The following is a 16,368-nucleotide window of genomic DNA, read 5'->3' on the forward strand; positions in this document are numbered from 1 at the left end:
TTGGCTCCCTAGAAAGTAGAACTTTCCCCAGGAAATTGAACTCTCGACGGACTTTGGCTACTTCAAGTCATTGTTATGCATTATATCTGGCCTGAAAAGCATGGGAGTCTTATTATTTAAGTTATTTTCTTGACACATTTAGGGTGTGGGTGACCCAGAAGACAATGGAGAGACATATGGTGAGCATAAACAAGCTGTAGTGCATTACCAGCAACAAACTGCATGAATGAAGCCGTGTAAAGGATGTCATTGAATAGACAGAGAGCCAGAAAAGAAGGCAGCAGGTCCTATAGAGAAAGTGAGGGAAGAACAGATGGACATCCTTTGGACTCTACTGTCTGGTACATAATAATGAGACCCCCAGAGGAACGCCCTCCATGCAGTGGGTGGACTCACTGGGGAGGATTTATAGGAGACTGGATAACATCTACAAGGGGCAAGAAAGCATGGGTGGATTTCATTCTGCTCCTTTGGAGGTAGTACAGAAATGGATGAGATTCCAAACCCATTGAAGCACTAAATTTTAGGGAACAAAATGAAAAATCACCATAAATAACAGAGGTTCTGTTTCATTCAAGAAACGGTTTCATTCATTTCATTTATTAAGAACTTTCTGTTTGTAACAGGAAGTTTAGTGCAAGGGAAGAAAGAACTGGCCTCTTAACAAGGAAGACCTGGGCTCAGATACTGTTTCTGCCACATACCAGCTTTGTGACCCTGAGGAAGTGCTTTGAGCAGCTCCCTGAAGACTACAAAATGCTGTTCTTCATTGGTAGGGGGAATACCTTGTACAATAAAATCACAGATCCGGGCCCTGTCTCTATCCTCTGGTATACAGAACATTCTAACCAGGGCTAAGGGCAATATAGAAAGTGACATTATCTTGGTGAACAGGGTTAAACAAGACTTCTGAGCCAAGGGAACCCAAGGAGCCCTGCCCTCGTAGAACTTAGAGTCTAGTAGGGAGATAGGACAAAGAGACAAATAAACCAAATGCAAAATAATACATGATGAGTGCATTAGAGAAATGTGAACAAAGTGCAATGTGGAATCTTGAGAGGAAGGGAGGGTTAGAAATAGAAGCATTCCAGCTAGCGATAGAAATGTGTACTTTAGAATTCTTGTACCACCCAGGAATCTGTCCCATTTAAAAAATTATTCACGGTGTGATTTGACCTAAAAAAAAGATAAATGCTCTTTGTTTCAATAACAACTGTTTCATAGTTCTTTGTGGTCTTAAGTTAGCTCCCCATGACCAAGCAAAACTGATCAGAATTGGTCGCTGCTTTATAGGTTTATTTAACAAAGCCACATCAAGTTTGTAAGTTACCCATAGCCATAGACTTTTAGACCAAACACCTCAAAGGTCAATTCTACTGTTTGGCATCCCCTTCTCAATACATGTATTTTAGAGCTATACCCCAAATGAGGATTCTATAAGCAATCCCAGAACACGGTGGGAATATTAGAAATGCTAGCATTGCTTTCACTTTCATGTTAGATATATGAAAGACCACTCATGAAAGAAAGCATCATTTTCCCACTCTATATGTTCCAATAGCTTATTCCTTTTTTTCCTGTGAAGAAAATACTTTGGTGAATATGTGATCTCATCAATGTGGATAGGATACTCCCTCCATTGGCCAGATTGTAGCCCTTTAGTGTGTCCTCATTCTTGGGTCACCTTAATGTTGGAAACCTTTTTCTCATGCTAATTACATTTGGAAGGTACCGACAGGGCACCTGAGTGATCTACCCTCCCTTGTACCACATGACCAGCTCTTACCTCCTTTTCTGTTTGTATCTTTCCTCACTAATTTCCCTTACCCTGTCAAAGGCAGCACAGCATAGTGGTTAGTGAATTGCCCTGAAATCAGGAGGACTTGTTGAAGGAAATCCCACCTCTGACTTTATGACCCTTAGTGAGTCACTTAACTTCCTGGTATATCAGGAAACCCTAAATTAATAAACGTTTAAGTAGAGTTACATATCTGCACTGAGAGGGAGTTTCCCCCATCAGGAGTTCCCTAAATGAAATCACATGTCCAGTGCAAAAAGAAAAAAAAAAAAGAATAATCCCTTACACCACTTCTTAAGCACTGGTTATAATAGGAAATATATTTTAAGCTGTTGATGTCACCATGCTTCCCTCCATTGCCTTTTGGGTCATGCACAACTGTAATTGGGAGAATGACATTAGAAAAATAAGTCTCCTCTCCCCCCCCCAGCTCCCCATCCTGAAAAGGTGACATTGACTAATTTTGATATTTACAACTTGTATGTTGGAAAGCAAAGTGACCCACCAATAGGTACTTTGAAGTCGGGGCTTCCTGCCAATGGTATCCCCACTCTTGAGCCCAGATCTGTCTTCTCTTTGCCATGTCATAAAGTCACTAGCTTCCATTTGTTCAATCCTAATTCTTAAGCAATTATTTTCATCAGAGAGCTTTTCCATTTGGCTTTTCAAGCTGCTGACTTTTTGCTCATGTCTTTACTGCATCACTCTCATTTCTCTTTCCCTTTTTTACTCTACCTCTCTGATTTTATCTTCAAAGTCCTTTTTGAACGTCTCTATGGCCTGAGACCAATTCATATTTTTCCTGAAAGCTTTAGATATAGGGGCCCTGACATTGACATCTTCCTCTGAGGGTGCACCTCTATCCTCCTTGTTACTAAAGAAACTTTCTATGGTCCTTACCTTTCTCTGTCTACTCATCTTGCTTTTCTTTTACTTGACTTTTAGATCCTTAAAGTGAGGCACTGTTTCCAGGCTGCAGTATCCCAAGCTTCAGAAGTCCCAGGTGGTATGATTTAACGAGGATCAGGTTCTTCACTGGCCTGGCCTGTTCCCTGGTCCGTAGATGACCCCAGACCAACTTGCTAATCAATTAGCTTTGTGTGTTGTGGTTGTCAGTTCCAACAAGCCTGTGTCCCTCCCCCACCTGGGCCACTGCTACTCAAGCCTACCTCCTGGTTCCCAGCAGGGGTGAAAAACCCAAGTTCTGCCTCAGCACCAGTATAGACCCCTGTAGTCTCCCCCCTGCCCAGGCCTCAGCCCTCCCACCAGACTGTGAGCTTAGTTCCAGACAACACTGGCACTGCAGCTGATTCAGAGGCTCTGGGGGGTCTCTTTCTCTGGCGAAACCTTCCTGGGACTGGATCTGTGTCGAGGTGACTGTGGGATCGGGCTCCCTTTCTGTCTTAGCACAGCAACTCCCTCCTTGAGACCTTCCAAGCCGTCCTTGGTTGGAAAATGATCTCAGCACATTCTTCTGTGGATTTTGCTGCTCCAGGAATTTTCCTATGGCATTATTTGGATGTTTTTTTGGAGCAATCGTGTCACGAGTTCCAGAGCTCACTGTCTTTGTGTCTTTCCTCTTCCATCTTGGCTCTGCTCCAGAAGTCCCTGCCATGTACCTCATTAGTTTTTCTTTCCCTGAAGAAAACAAAGGCAAGATAGTAAGATCATTTTCCCTTGGTCTTGGAACCAAGGAAGTATGTTTTGATTCATGTAAGGATTCAGTGGAATAGGGAGACAGGGATCAAGGGGTGAAGCTGGCTAGATCAGGATGAACGCATATAAGAATTAAAAGAAAATTCTTCTGAATACTAGAAAGTTTTTTGTAGTTTGCAATTAGCTCTAATAACAAAGAACATTCAAAATATTCTTTGTAGCATCAAATATGATAAGAACCTTTTCAGAAGAGAAAGACCCTGGGCTTACATTCCCCCTTGTTGTTGCTTGCTACTGATGTGACCTTGGCCAAGATGCTTAGCCTATGTGAGCCTCAGTTTCTCCATCTGTGAGATGAGGGGTCTGTACAGTCCCTCCTGACTCCCAATCTGATACTCTGACCCTAAGTGCCATTTGCTTTTCCCGTTAGATTCTATTTTCTGTAAAGTGACATTTGAAGTCTTTCCCAGTCCCAGGCTCCAGCCTACTCTTGTGGGCTTATTACATTACCCCCCTTCATCTCACATCCTTCTGGCCAAAGTAGCCTCCACAACATTCCATCACCCACTAAGTCCCTCCCTCTAAAAGGCTGTGACTTTGCATAGGTTTTCTCCCCTAGCTGGACAGGACTTCTTCCTCTCCTCTGTCTTTGAATACCTAGAACACTTCAAAGCTCAGCTCTGGGACTACTTCCTACTGTCATTGCTCACTACCTCCCCAATTACTCTGTTTTCTTCATATCATATATTTATTCCTATTATATTTACCTTGTTCCCACCTTCCATTAGGACAGCAGTCACACAGTCACTTAAATAAATGTGAATAAACATTTATTAAGTGCCTGCTATATTCTAGGCACTGTGCTAAATGCAGATTGTTTCATTTTTATCTTAAATTTCCCAGTACTAAAAGTATATATTAAGCATTTGGTGCATGCCAGGTACCATGTTTTAAGTGCTGAAAATTACAAAGAAAGACAAAAATAGCTCCTGCCTTAATGGAGCTTAGATGGACAGAGAGGAGGGGGAGTATTAAGTGCTTGTATGTCAGACACATCCTAAGTGCTTAGCTTACATAATAATGGGTTGGGGGTGAGACTTAATAAAAACTTGTTGAACTAAAATTAGTTTAATCCTAAAAACAGAGAATTCAAAGGACATTTGAGAATGCACCAGGGGCTTCACCAGAGTTTGACTGGCATCGATATGTCTTAGGAACAAAAGCTATGTGTGGCTCCTTTCTGTGGGCCCAGAATTTCATATAATTTTATGCCCAGGTTCCTTTGCCTTAAAATTGTCAAGCCGCTTATGGAAGATGGACTAGACTTTAGGCTCTTTTGAAGGCAGATAAGACCCGGGGTGGCAGGGGGGGGAGGGATGGGAAAGGACCTGCGGGGTTAAGTCTTATCCCTGTTGGGCTAGATAAGGGCTTCATGGTCATCAGGTTTTAAGAGGATCCGGAGGAAATGAGCCCCCAAAAGAGAGAGAGAGGAAGAGTAGTTGGAAAGGATGTCATGTTAAGTGCCTGTGTGTGTAGAGAGAGCCGTGCTAGGTCCTTGTTTGTCCAGAGTTAAATAGTCATTGTCCCTCTCTCTAAGAGTCTCCAATCTAAGACCATTTTAGCACTCGTAGAGGTTGTACGACAGGATGAAGCAGGCACCCCAAAAAGGGAAGGAAGAGTGGGTAGAGGTCATATGTAGAAGTTGACAGGAAGGATTGATGGATGGGGTCACAAGAAAGAAGCAAAGGCTAGTTATAACCCTTACAGATGTTAAAAGACTTCAGATAATCCTTTCAAGCTACAAATGCTGCTCTGAATATGAAAAAAAATTAATGCATTCTTTTTTTGGGGGGGTGAGGCAGTTGGGGTTAAGTGACTTGCCCAGGGTCACACAGCTAATAAGTGTATAAAGTGTCTGAGGCCAGATTTGAACGCAGGTCCTCCTGAATCCAGGGCCAGTGCTCTATCCACTGCGCCATCTAGCTGCCCCCAAATTAATGCATTCTTAAGACTCCTTCCTCCATTTACTCTTTTTTCTTTCCGGTATTCTTATCAATGACTCCTTTCCACAAACTCTGAGGTCCAGCCTTATTGGCCTACTTGCTGTTGCTGACATAATAAATGCTTCATTTCCCAATGACACATCCCCCATCCCTGCTTCTGCCTCTTAGAATTCCGTCCTTCAGAGACTCAGTTTAAATGCCACCTCCTACAGAAGGCCTTTCCTGGTGCCCTCGGGTGCCAGTGACTTCCTTTCCATGGTTATCACTTATCTACTTTGTATGTATTTTGTAGATGCCTATACATTAGAATGTCAGCCGCCCCTCCCCCCAATAGAGTGTAAGCTCCCTTAGGAGAGGGACAAAGAGTATTTTTGTTTTTTCTTTCTATCCTTAGCACTTAATGCAATACCTGGTACATACTGTAAGCCATTGATGATTACCAAATTCTTTGTTGTTTCATTGATTGATACTATTCACCAAAACATAATCACTTTACAAAGTGATTATTTTATTTTTTAAAATATTATTTATTAAGTGTGTACTTTGCACCAGGCATTGTACTTAGCTCTGAGGACTCCCATATGAAGAAAGAAGCAATCCTCACTCTGGTAAACATTCTGTTATAGAGAGCCATAAGAAATCTCAGATTCTTTATTTTCCAGATTAAAATAAAGGTGTGTGTTTCATTTCTTTTTAAACATTAGTTCTAAAAAATAACCCTGTAAGGCAGTGGAAGGGGCAGCTCAGTGGTGCAGTGGATTGAGCGCCAGGCCTGGAGTCAGGAAGACTCATCTTCCTGAGTTCAAATCTGGCCTCAGACACTAATTAGCTGTGTGACCCTGAGCAAGTCATGTAACCTTGTTTACCTCAGTTTCTTCATCTGTAAGATGAGCTGGAGAAGGAAGTAGCAAATCATTTCCAGCATCTTTGCCAAGAAAACCCCATATGGGGTCATGAAGAGGCACAACTGAATAAGAACAACAGGGCGGTGGAAAGGCTGCTGAACTTGGAGACAGAAAGGCGTGGGTTCGAATTCTGATGTTGACCTTTTCTAGCTCAATTTTTCTGAGACTTCCTTTTTTATCAATAAAATGGAGATAATAGCTGTAATACCTCCCCCATAGGATGGTTATGCAGATCAATGAGAATGAATATGAATGTCATGCATCAACTTTACAATGCTACATAAATGTAAGCTGTAATTGTGATTTTAAGTTCTTCTTGTCTTTCACTGTTGTTGGGCTTTCAGGGCATAGCAAAATATTCAAACAGGTTTTGATTTATCTTCTTGGTTATAATATGATATGATATAATAATATAGTATAATATAGTAAATATTTCACACTATCCAATGGCCATCCCCATGCCTGGATTGTGTTCCTTCCTCACCTCCATCTCTTAGAATCCCTAAATTCCTTCAGAGCTCAACTCAGTTCCCACCTGTAAGGGGCTAAAATTCTAGCTCTACTATCTAAAATCTAATGAGTGGTCGCCAATAAATTATAAGCTTTAGCAAGAGTTAGACTTTTAAGCATTTATTAAGGAGAATAAGAATTTGGTGAAGAGAGAGAGAAAGGCCTAGATTCATCTATCTATCTCGGGGAGCTACAGTTCTCCTGCTCTGCTCTCCACAAGAGTCCTGGCAAAAGAGAGCGAGAGAGCCGCCTTCACCCCCTCTTCCTCCCACAAGCAAACATCACTTCCTGATGCCAAAGAAAAGCTTGCCCTCAGACGCCTTCTCTTCATGGCGGAGCTTTCCTACAGTAGCTCTCTGGCAGGTAGTGTCATTCCAATCGTTGCACATCTATGGCATGAGGCCCCTTCCTGATCTCCCAGCTCTCAGTACCTCCCTTTCTCTGGAAATGACTTTGTTTTTACTTTTTACAAACTTGTCACTGTCCATAAGTATGCGAACATGTATGCTCCTCCATAATGTAAGCTTCTTTTTTTGAGGCAAAAAGGATTTTGCCCAGGGTCACATGGATAGTAAGTGAGTAAGTATCTGAGGCTGGATTTGAACCTGGGTCTTCTTGACTCCATGTCTGGCACTCAATCCCTTGGGCCACTCAACTGCTCCAGAATCTAAGCTTCTTGAGGACAAGGTCTATCTCGTTTTGGTTTTGTATCCTCAGCCCCTATCCAGGTACCTGGATCACAGTGGGGCGCTTCCCAAATGATGATTGATTGATGAATTACATGAATATAGAAAATAAGGCTTCTTCTTCTATTCTCCCAAATCACAAGGCTCAGGAAGGCCCCCCCTTCCCAAGAGCTCTTTTCCTTCTCTCTCTCCCAGTGCCAACGCCATCAACCCTATTACTCCTGCCATTTCATAGAACGTCATACTTTATTTATCACCAGGTTCTGTAATTAACATATGGTTTATGTTATTGATTTCTCAGGTTTCAAAGTAAAATAAATTGAAGTCTCTTCCACATTCATAATACACAGTTGTGTGTGTGTGTGTTTTTTTTAAAGGAACTCTAAACAAAGACACACATTATTTGTAACTTAGAGAGCAGCTGCCAGAAAACAGAAAATTAGGAATGGAGTCATGGGTGAAATAATGGGGATACTGTTCAGAGGTAACCCTTTGTATAGCGGGAACATTTCCTTAGAAAAGAGACAGCTGAGTTTGCTTGTAAATTTTGGTAGGAACAGACCTGATTTAGTAACATTTACTGCTGGTTGGGAGGCTAAGAGACAACATTTCTAATACTGGATCCCCAGTAAGTAGCCCATTATATGGGTTTATGTCAAGTCGAAACACTTTACGTAGACCTCATTGTAAAGTAGCCCAAGCTCTTAATTGGTAGACTTGTTGACCAACCCAAGAATTCACAAATGTCTTATTTCGGGGGAGGGGGCCTCACTTCCTTTGCTATTATCAGATGGCAAGCTATACAGCTGAGCTGCTTCGGTAAGATGATGGGACATGCACAGAACAAACCACTCTGGGGAAAAAACGGTATTTTATGTCTTCTAATTAGACAGCCAGGTTTTACTGCTATTATCTTTGTCCTTAGTTTTATTAGCATATTATAGCTAAGCAAAAGAGTTCACAATAAGATAACATGTGATTTGGGAATGTCAGGAATTCCTGGTAGAGAGGACTTTTAAAAATAGTTTGTGCGTAGAATTTATATATATTTATTTAGTGGTGCATTAATTGGAATGATGGATGGGCACCAAAGAAAGAACTTTAGTTTTGTTTTGTTTTTAATCTCACTCTTAGTTTATGATTCCATAAACAATATTTTTTCACTTGAAAATTAGCCGCGTCCATTCCTGTTGCAACACATTCCAAATAATTATGATATATAATTTAGTGAAGACTTGTTTCTTTAGGGGGGGTGAATTCTGACAGCACTCTTCAACTTGCTACAAAAGGAAATGCTTTTCTTCCAAACCCAGGATTGGCATTTACATGGAAATGGTTCAAAAAGAATATGTAGGATGTTACAAATGCAAAATTGGTTTTAATGAAAGAGTGTACAGACAGCTTTCATGTTTTTAAAGTAAAACATTTAATTGGAGACTCAAAATGTCAACAGTGATCTCCATAGAATATGCTTGATGTTACAATAACATGTTTGTATAGAACTCGGCGATCCAACCTAGATTCCCCGGAATGGTGTTCTTGTTTTTTTAAAGATATTTTAAAAGTGACTCCAGACAAGAAATGAAGATCCCATTGATCTTTAGTATGGTTTTTCTTCTAATCTTTGAAAGACTTACCTCTCGTTGGTTTTGTGGTGTTGTTTTTTGTTTGTTTGTTTGTTTTTTGAGAGAAATGCCTTTATGACTCTGAAAGCACTACAGAAATGTGAATTACTAGTACTTAGTCTTATTGGACAGTAAAGAAAAGGAAAAGACCTTGTGATTTTGTTGGTAGAAGGAAGTGTCATGTAGGCCTTCTATCAACACATCTCATGATCTTCTCTGCAAATAATAGTCTTAGAAAGTTGCCCAGAAGAGCCAGAGGCTGTGTGACTTGTCACACAGCCAGCGTGTGTCAGGGACAGGACTTGAACCCAGGTCTTCCTAATTCAGAGGCTGGGCTTTCTACCCATTATGCTACACTCCCTGAAGTGCAGAGGGATGAAAATAGACCTATGTGGCTGACAATAGAACCAGGGGCTCTTGGAATGAGCTGGAAAGTCATTGCCCTGACCGAGGGTGCATGGTTTATAAAATGATCAATCTCAGATTCAAAGTGAACATTCAGGAAGTGTCCACAGTATGCTAGCAGCCCAAGATACAAACGTGGCTAGGGGGCTGGATGGAACGCCATCTTCTAGGAGTGATTCCGCCTTGATCGGAAGAGCGACAGTGTAGGCCACAAGACTGGAAAGGTAGGTGAGTGAGTGTGGACGCTTTCAAACTACAGATGGACAGTTTGATCCTGTTTTAGCCTCAGCATCCCTCAAAAGTAATGCTTTTCTTGGATTTGGAGACCTGAAACATTGTCCCCAGCCCAAATTCTTTCTGTCACTCACTTACTCAGTGCCGGGTAAAGCTGAAGAAGCAGGTGTATGGAGTTTTACAGAGGAGTAGAAAAGTCTGCAGTGATGAGGCCCTGCCCGCCCCCCCCCATCCCCAGCCCCATACTGCTGGCTGCTGGAGCCATGCTTCTTGGTGACTGCCAAGCCCCATCTCTCTCTGCTTCAGGGAGAGTAACTGGTAGGTCCCATCCGAGTTGATGGATGTACTTGCTGCCCTGCCCCCAGTGAAATGGGCTGGAAAGACATTGCCTGGTCTTTCTTTCCCTTTGCCACAGGAAAGCAAGCCATAACAAAAGGGTTTCTTTTCTCCTTGTCCTGATAAGAAGCCCAACGAAGCATGAGGAGGGGCTGGCTGGCTGGCTGGCCTGGAAAGTGGGCTACACCCAGCTGCCGGCTCTTTGGTTCACAGGCAAAAGTAGGGCCCCCGGAGCTGGTAAATTCACCAGCAGAGAATGGGCATCTTGGAATGTGACTGGTAGGCTGTTTGCTCCCTGCTAGAATGAGAACACGGAGTGCCGGCTTTTTGTTTTTAGGAGAAAGATTTCCAGAAATAAAGAAATCCTTTCCTGTACAGGATGGATTTGTTCTTGAAATGTCTAACTTGTGAAATTTCCACACATAGAATGTTTGTTTTAGGGGGGATTATTTGAAGAGGCCATCATAAATATCTTACGCACATGCCTTCTTGAGTATGTGCTAAGAAGACATTGTAAGACATGGGACCATCTATTTAGAATAGAGGTCATTCTCATTTTACAGATGAGGCTTGCAAAGGTTAAGTGACTTAACCCAGGGTTGCATAGCTTGTCAGTGTCTAAGGAGGGATTTGAACCCAGATCGTCCTGATTCCAAGGCCACCATTCAATACACACTCCATGCTGCTTCAGGGATGGGCCTTGGTGCCCAGCTTTAGTCTCTGAAGATCAGCCTAGTTAAGTCTAGAGAGGCTACCCATCAGGTTGAGAGATTTTTCTGGGGAGCTCTTGAAGACCAAGTCAAGGAGGGGGTCATGCAAGCTGTGCCAAAGGAGGCAAAATCTACACTGATGAAAATCCCGGTCATTGAAGGATATAGGCTCCCTTTAGACTTTTCATGCTGTCATCTTATCAAGAGTCCATTTATAGAAATGTGTGTGTGTGTGTGTGTGTGCGCGCGTGCGTGTGTGCGCGCGCTTAATTGGAGATGTCTTATTATGTAATGAGCTCTTGTGGGATAAGGGATAGATAGACAGATAGATAAATAGATAGATGTCCACAAAGAGAAACGCAGAGAGTATGTATGTTAATTGTTTGTTTAAAAAAACCTTTTCATATATTTTTTTTTTTTTGCGGGGCAATGGGGGTTAAGTGACTTGCCCAGGGTCACACAGCTGGTAAGTGTCAAGTGTCTGAGGCCTGATTTGAAATCAGGTACTCCTGAATCCAGGGCCGGTGCTTTATCCACTGCCCTACCTAGCCACCCCCCAACCTTTTCATATTTATAAAGTAGACTATCAGTTCCTTAAGGGAAGAGACTCACTTTATATTTGTATACTAGTTCCTAGTACTAGTCACAGACTAGGTGCTTAATAAATGTTGATTGATTGGTATGTGAGTAGATGGAGAGGGATGGTTGGGTGAATGCCCCTCTTCTACTGTATGACCTCCCCCTTCCACAAGTCTGCCAGGAAGATCACCAGTAGAGGGGGCTCCCCTGATGTTCTTCCCAGTGGTCAATTCTTGCTTCTGCCAGTGTAGACCACTAGTGGAGCAGGGGTGGGGGAGGGAATGGGGTAATGACCTAGAAGAAATGCCAGGAAGCTGAGCCAAGGAAGCAAGCCTTCAGGCCAAAAGGATTGCAGCATTTCACAACGATGAGTCTTCTAGTAATGTATACTCAGTGCAACTCACTTAATACTGTAAGATTAGAATCCTGCACATTGAGTTGTCACATAACAGGAATTGCCTATAGATGAACAAGTTCCCTGTTCATGAATGTTTAATCGCTTATCTTGGGCAAGGGCTGGGGGGGGGGGGGAGGCTTATTACATAGCCAAAATATTCTCAAAACCCTTTTTGGTTTAATCTTTAAAAAATGTCATTAATATACTAACTTCTTATCCCCAAACTAGGTTCCAAGAATCAGTGGGCGACGATTGTTAAGAAAGCTCAGGTTGCATTATGAAGCATATTTAGGAAATGTCTTTGTTTACGAGATTAGCTGCTTCTGTGGGGTGAATTTTCTCTTGTTTTACTTTTTTGTTGTGCTGAAGGTTCATTCCCTGACTCCCTCAGTCATGCTTTCCAGGCCTGCGTTCCACTTCTGGAATAGAAAATTAAAAAACCTTTTCCTAAAAAACAACAAACTTCTTACAGTATTTTAGTGACAAGACCAGTATCTCCTCTCCCCTTTCCACCATTCCTCCCTCCCCAAAGGGCAAAAAACGTCTTCTTAAGAGACCTTTTCCACTGAGGATAGGAAGAGACTCTTTGGTGCTTTTTCTGGCCAGATCTTCATTGGAGTTTTGAAAATTGCTTTAGTGGATTTATTACCTTGACGAATCAAAATCTAATTTAGTCTTGCCTGTCTTTAACTTTTTTGTAACCAGAGCATGATCCCCCTGTGCCTGATGATTGTCCAGTACTCCAGTGGACGTGCGACTTCATCCGTGTGGGTATTCTCTCCATGGTATATATTGCCATCCGTCAGTACTTTCCTTCTGTTTTCCACTCTTGTCTGTGACCTCCCATAGATCAACTTACAGGGATTCTGTCCAGAGTGCTGAGAACCTTTTTATTCTCTTATTGCATTTGTCATCCTTGTGGTACCTGTTTTTCAAAATTAGGAGTCTTTTTGCACTAGTCTCTATAGCAACACAAGGCAAGAAAGTCAATGACATTTTTACTTGTATTAATACAGTCAAAGTGTCTGTGTTTAAGATGATCACAGCCCCTCTGTTTACACCATTCTAGTGAGACTATCCAGAATAAGGCAGTTCCATTCTGGCTGCCATATTTTAGGAGGGTCCAGAGGAGGGGGTAATGAGGATGATGAAGAGCTTTGAATTCATATCTTCAGAGGCTCAGCTGAAGGAACTAGAGATGTTTAGAATGGAGATGAGGAAGCTTGGTCAAGTCACCAAGAACCTATTAAGCACCTACTGTATACTAGACACTACTCTAAGCCCCGACGACAGAAAGAAAGGCAAAGAGAAAATAGTTCCTGTTCTCAGAGTGTTCATAATCCACCAGAAGTTACTGCATGCAGACAACTGTTTACAGATAAGAAAGGATACAAATTGGAGGTGGTCTCAGAGGGAAGGCACTAAGGTTAAGGGGAAGGGGTGGTCAGGAAAGGTGTCTTATTGAAGGTGGGATATTAGGTGGAACCTGAAGGAAGTCAGAAAGGGAGGATATGAGGAGGGAGAATATTCTGGGCATGGGGGACTGCCAGTGAAAATGCCCGCAATCAGGAGATGGAGCGGCACGTCTAAGGACCAGCAAGGCAGCCCCATAGATTATGTGGAGGGGCTTTAAAAGCCCTTCCCATATAGGAAAGGATCCTATATTTGATCATAGAGGTCATAGGGAGCCTCTACAGTTTTATCGAATTGGGAGTGACACGGTCAGACCCAGGTTTTAGGTTGATCACAATAGTGTTCATCAGGTATTTATGCCACCTGGAAGAGGGGTTAGATTTGTCCTTTGGGGACCCAGAGGGCAGAACTGGAAGCATGGAAAAAAGATACCAAAAAACCAATTTAGGCTCAGTGTTCCCAGCAATTAGAGCTATCCAAGTGTGGAGTGAGTTTCCTCTGGAGGTAGTGAGGTCACCATCACTGATGGTCCTTAAGCACAGGTCAGATGAGCACTTGTTCTGGAAATCAGGGAGGCCATTTCTGCTCAGGTATGGATTCTTCTAGATGGCCCCTGACATTTGGTGGAGCTTGGGCTCGCTTCATCTGTGTTTTTCACCTCTTCAGAGTCACCTCAGCCCTTCCACCCATCCTAGAAAAAGAGAGGACCCCACATGCTACCCATTCTGCTGTCTTAGTTAACCAGCTTTTGCTTCTAGGCTACTGGGAGCATTCCTCATTCTCCCACTCACTCCGGTCCCCTTCTTGCCCCCCCTCACATGAACCAGGAAATTAGGAAACTTTGGACTTTTAAAAGCATGGAGGAATCTAAGTATAATCCCAACTTTGTGAAAGCATCCAGCCTATCAGAATGCTGTCTGCCTTATGGTCCCTGAGACGTGCCCGGCTAGTGTGAAGGCTGCAGAATGAGAAGCTTCTTGGTTGGACTTTGGGACTGCCTAGAGAAATGTGATTAAGCTTCCCCCTCCTGTCCTCAGTAACTCCCTTTCTCCCTTTTCTGTCTCTCCTCCATACTCCCACTTACAGTAATAGTTAACACTTTCCGCTTTTCAAAGAGCTTTTCCTAGGTTATCTCATTTGAGGCTCACAACAACCCTGTGAGGTAGGTTCTATGACTATCACCATTTTATGAGAAAGTTGAGGCAGAGGGAGGTTAAGCAACTTGGCTGGGGTCACACAGTTAGGAAGTATCTGAGGCAGGATTTGAACTCAGGTCTTCTTGACTCCAAGGGCAGCGTTCCTTCCACTAACACTACTGAGCTGTTGTGTCTTATATAGAATCCTTCACGATAAAAATGCTGATGCTCATAAGTCACATTCCTATAGCACTAAGATCTGGGAGACCACCCTGTGGCATTTCTTAGGTCTAAGGAGTTTACAGCAGCAGGGACTTCTATATTAGCAATGGTATCACGCTAAGTGGGTACAGGCCAAGCTTCGTTTCTGATTGTCCTAAGGTGTCAGAGTGGGAGTCTGCCAAAGAAAGTTGGTATCATCATATACAGAACCTTAGGATGTATAATAGTCCTGCCCTTGGCATTCTTTGTAAATGTGTATATATGTGTGAGAGAACCTGTGAAAGATACACACCTACACAGGATTTTGATATTTGATGGTCCCTGGGCTCTCAAAGCAGGAGATAACTGTCTAGCCCCTGGGGCCTTCAGAGAAGCCTCCTTGCTGGGGGAGATCATGGAGTATGGTGCTTGGGCTGGTATGCCTCACCTGGCTCATACCCTACAAGGAGGACCTTGGAAGGCAGAGGCCTTCTGACTTCTAAGTACCTCATGGGAGTTTGGGAATTTTCAGGGGAGAGTGATAAACCTGCATATCTCCTTTGGGCAAATGGGGCGACCTCTCTGCGTAAAAGCTGTTTGTAAAGGCTCCCCCACTCCCCACCCCCCCATCCCGTTTGTGCCCCGTTTGTGCCGTACCACATTGTTTGAGTTTTTCTAATCACTGACCAGCTGGCTTGTTAGTGAATAGAGCCATGGGCCCCTGGCCATGTTTCATGTGAGGTCTTGGCTGGGTGGCCAAACAGGCCGCCTGCAGCCAGTGTCAGAGCCATTCAAGGAGGTATTGGCGCAGCCCTGTCCCCATTAATTTCAGCTTGTCACATACTGTCATGCAAGTTACACCAGGGGAGGAAATAACCGTTAAAAAAAAAAAAGGTTCACTTGTGGTCCTGGGTCCCCTGCAGACGTCCCGTTTCCCCCCACCCCCCCAGCGTAAATGACAAGTGGATGCAGAGAGCTGCCCTCCAGACAGCTGCAGGGAAGGGAAGGTCCTCCCGGCAGCTCGGCTTTCCTGTTAGCCGGCAGTGTCAGCTACCAACATCTGCCATATTTTAACCCTTCAAAGGAGCTGGGGAAATTAAGGGGAGTTATTAACCCACGCTTTGCTGATCATTATCAATCATAATGCTGGGGGAAATTATGGCAAGGCAGACTTGGTGGCAGGTTTTGTCCCCTTGGGGGTGTTTTTTTTTTGTTGTTGTTGTTGGTGGTGGTGGTTTCTTTTTCTTTCTTTCTTTTTTCCCCCCTACTTTTGCTGGGAGTCAGGGGAGAAGAGTGGTGGGGGTGGAAAGACCCAAGGGAAATTGGCTCTTTTAATCACCAGTAATTGACTGCTGTGTATCCTGGCAGGGGATAGGACAGACAGAGGCTGCAATAAACTCCTCCTCTTTTCCAAGTGAGTTAGTTAAGATGACTTGCCCCCAAACAGGCTCTATTTCTAAGTTGATGGGTCTTGCCGATTGCCTTGTCAGCCAAGCTTACCCGTGATAGCTGAGAGAGACAGGGACGGAGAGACACACAGAGGGAAAAACAGACAGAGAGAAAGGAGAGGAACAGAGAGAGAGAAGGTAGGAATCAGAGACAGGAGAGAAACAGAGAGAGAAGGACAGAATCAGAAACAGAAAGGAGAGAGACAAAGAAGGAAAGAAATACAGGAGAGACACACAGAGAAAGAAAGACATACAGAGAGATAAAGAAACAGACATAGAGAAGGGGAGAAACAAAGGAGAGAGACAGAGAAGAGAAACAAAGAGAG

At 43.2% G+C, this 16,368-nt stretch overlaps 1 protein-coding gene across 2 annotated transcripts in view; it reads left to right on the forward strand.

Moving 5' to 3' along the window:
* CDK6 (cyclin dependent kinase 6) overlaps nt 1-16,368 on the forward strand; it is a 272,271-nt gene that overhangs the window by 73,177 nt on the left and 182,726 nt on the right. The gene's annotated exons all lie outside the window — the stretch shown is intronic.

Source organism: Dromiciops gliroides, chromosome 5 (assembly GCF_019393635.1).
Source record: "Dromiciops gliroides isolate mDroGli1 chromosome 5, mDroGli1.pri, whole genome shotgun sequence".
NCBI classification, from domain to species: domain Eukaryota; kingdom Metazoa; phylum Chordata; class Mammalia; order Microbiotheria; family Microbiotheriidae; genus Dromiciops; species Dromiciops gliroides.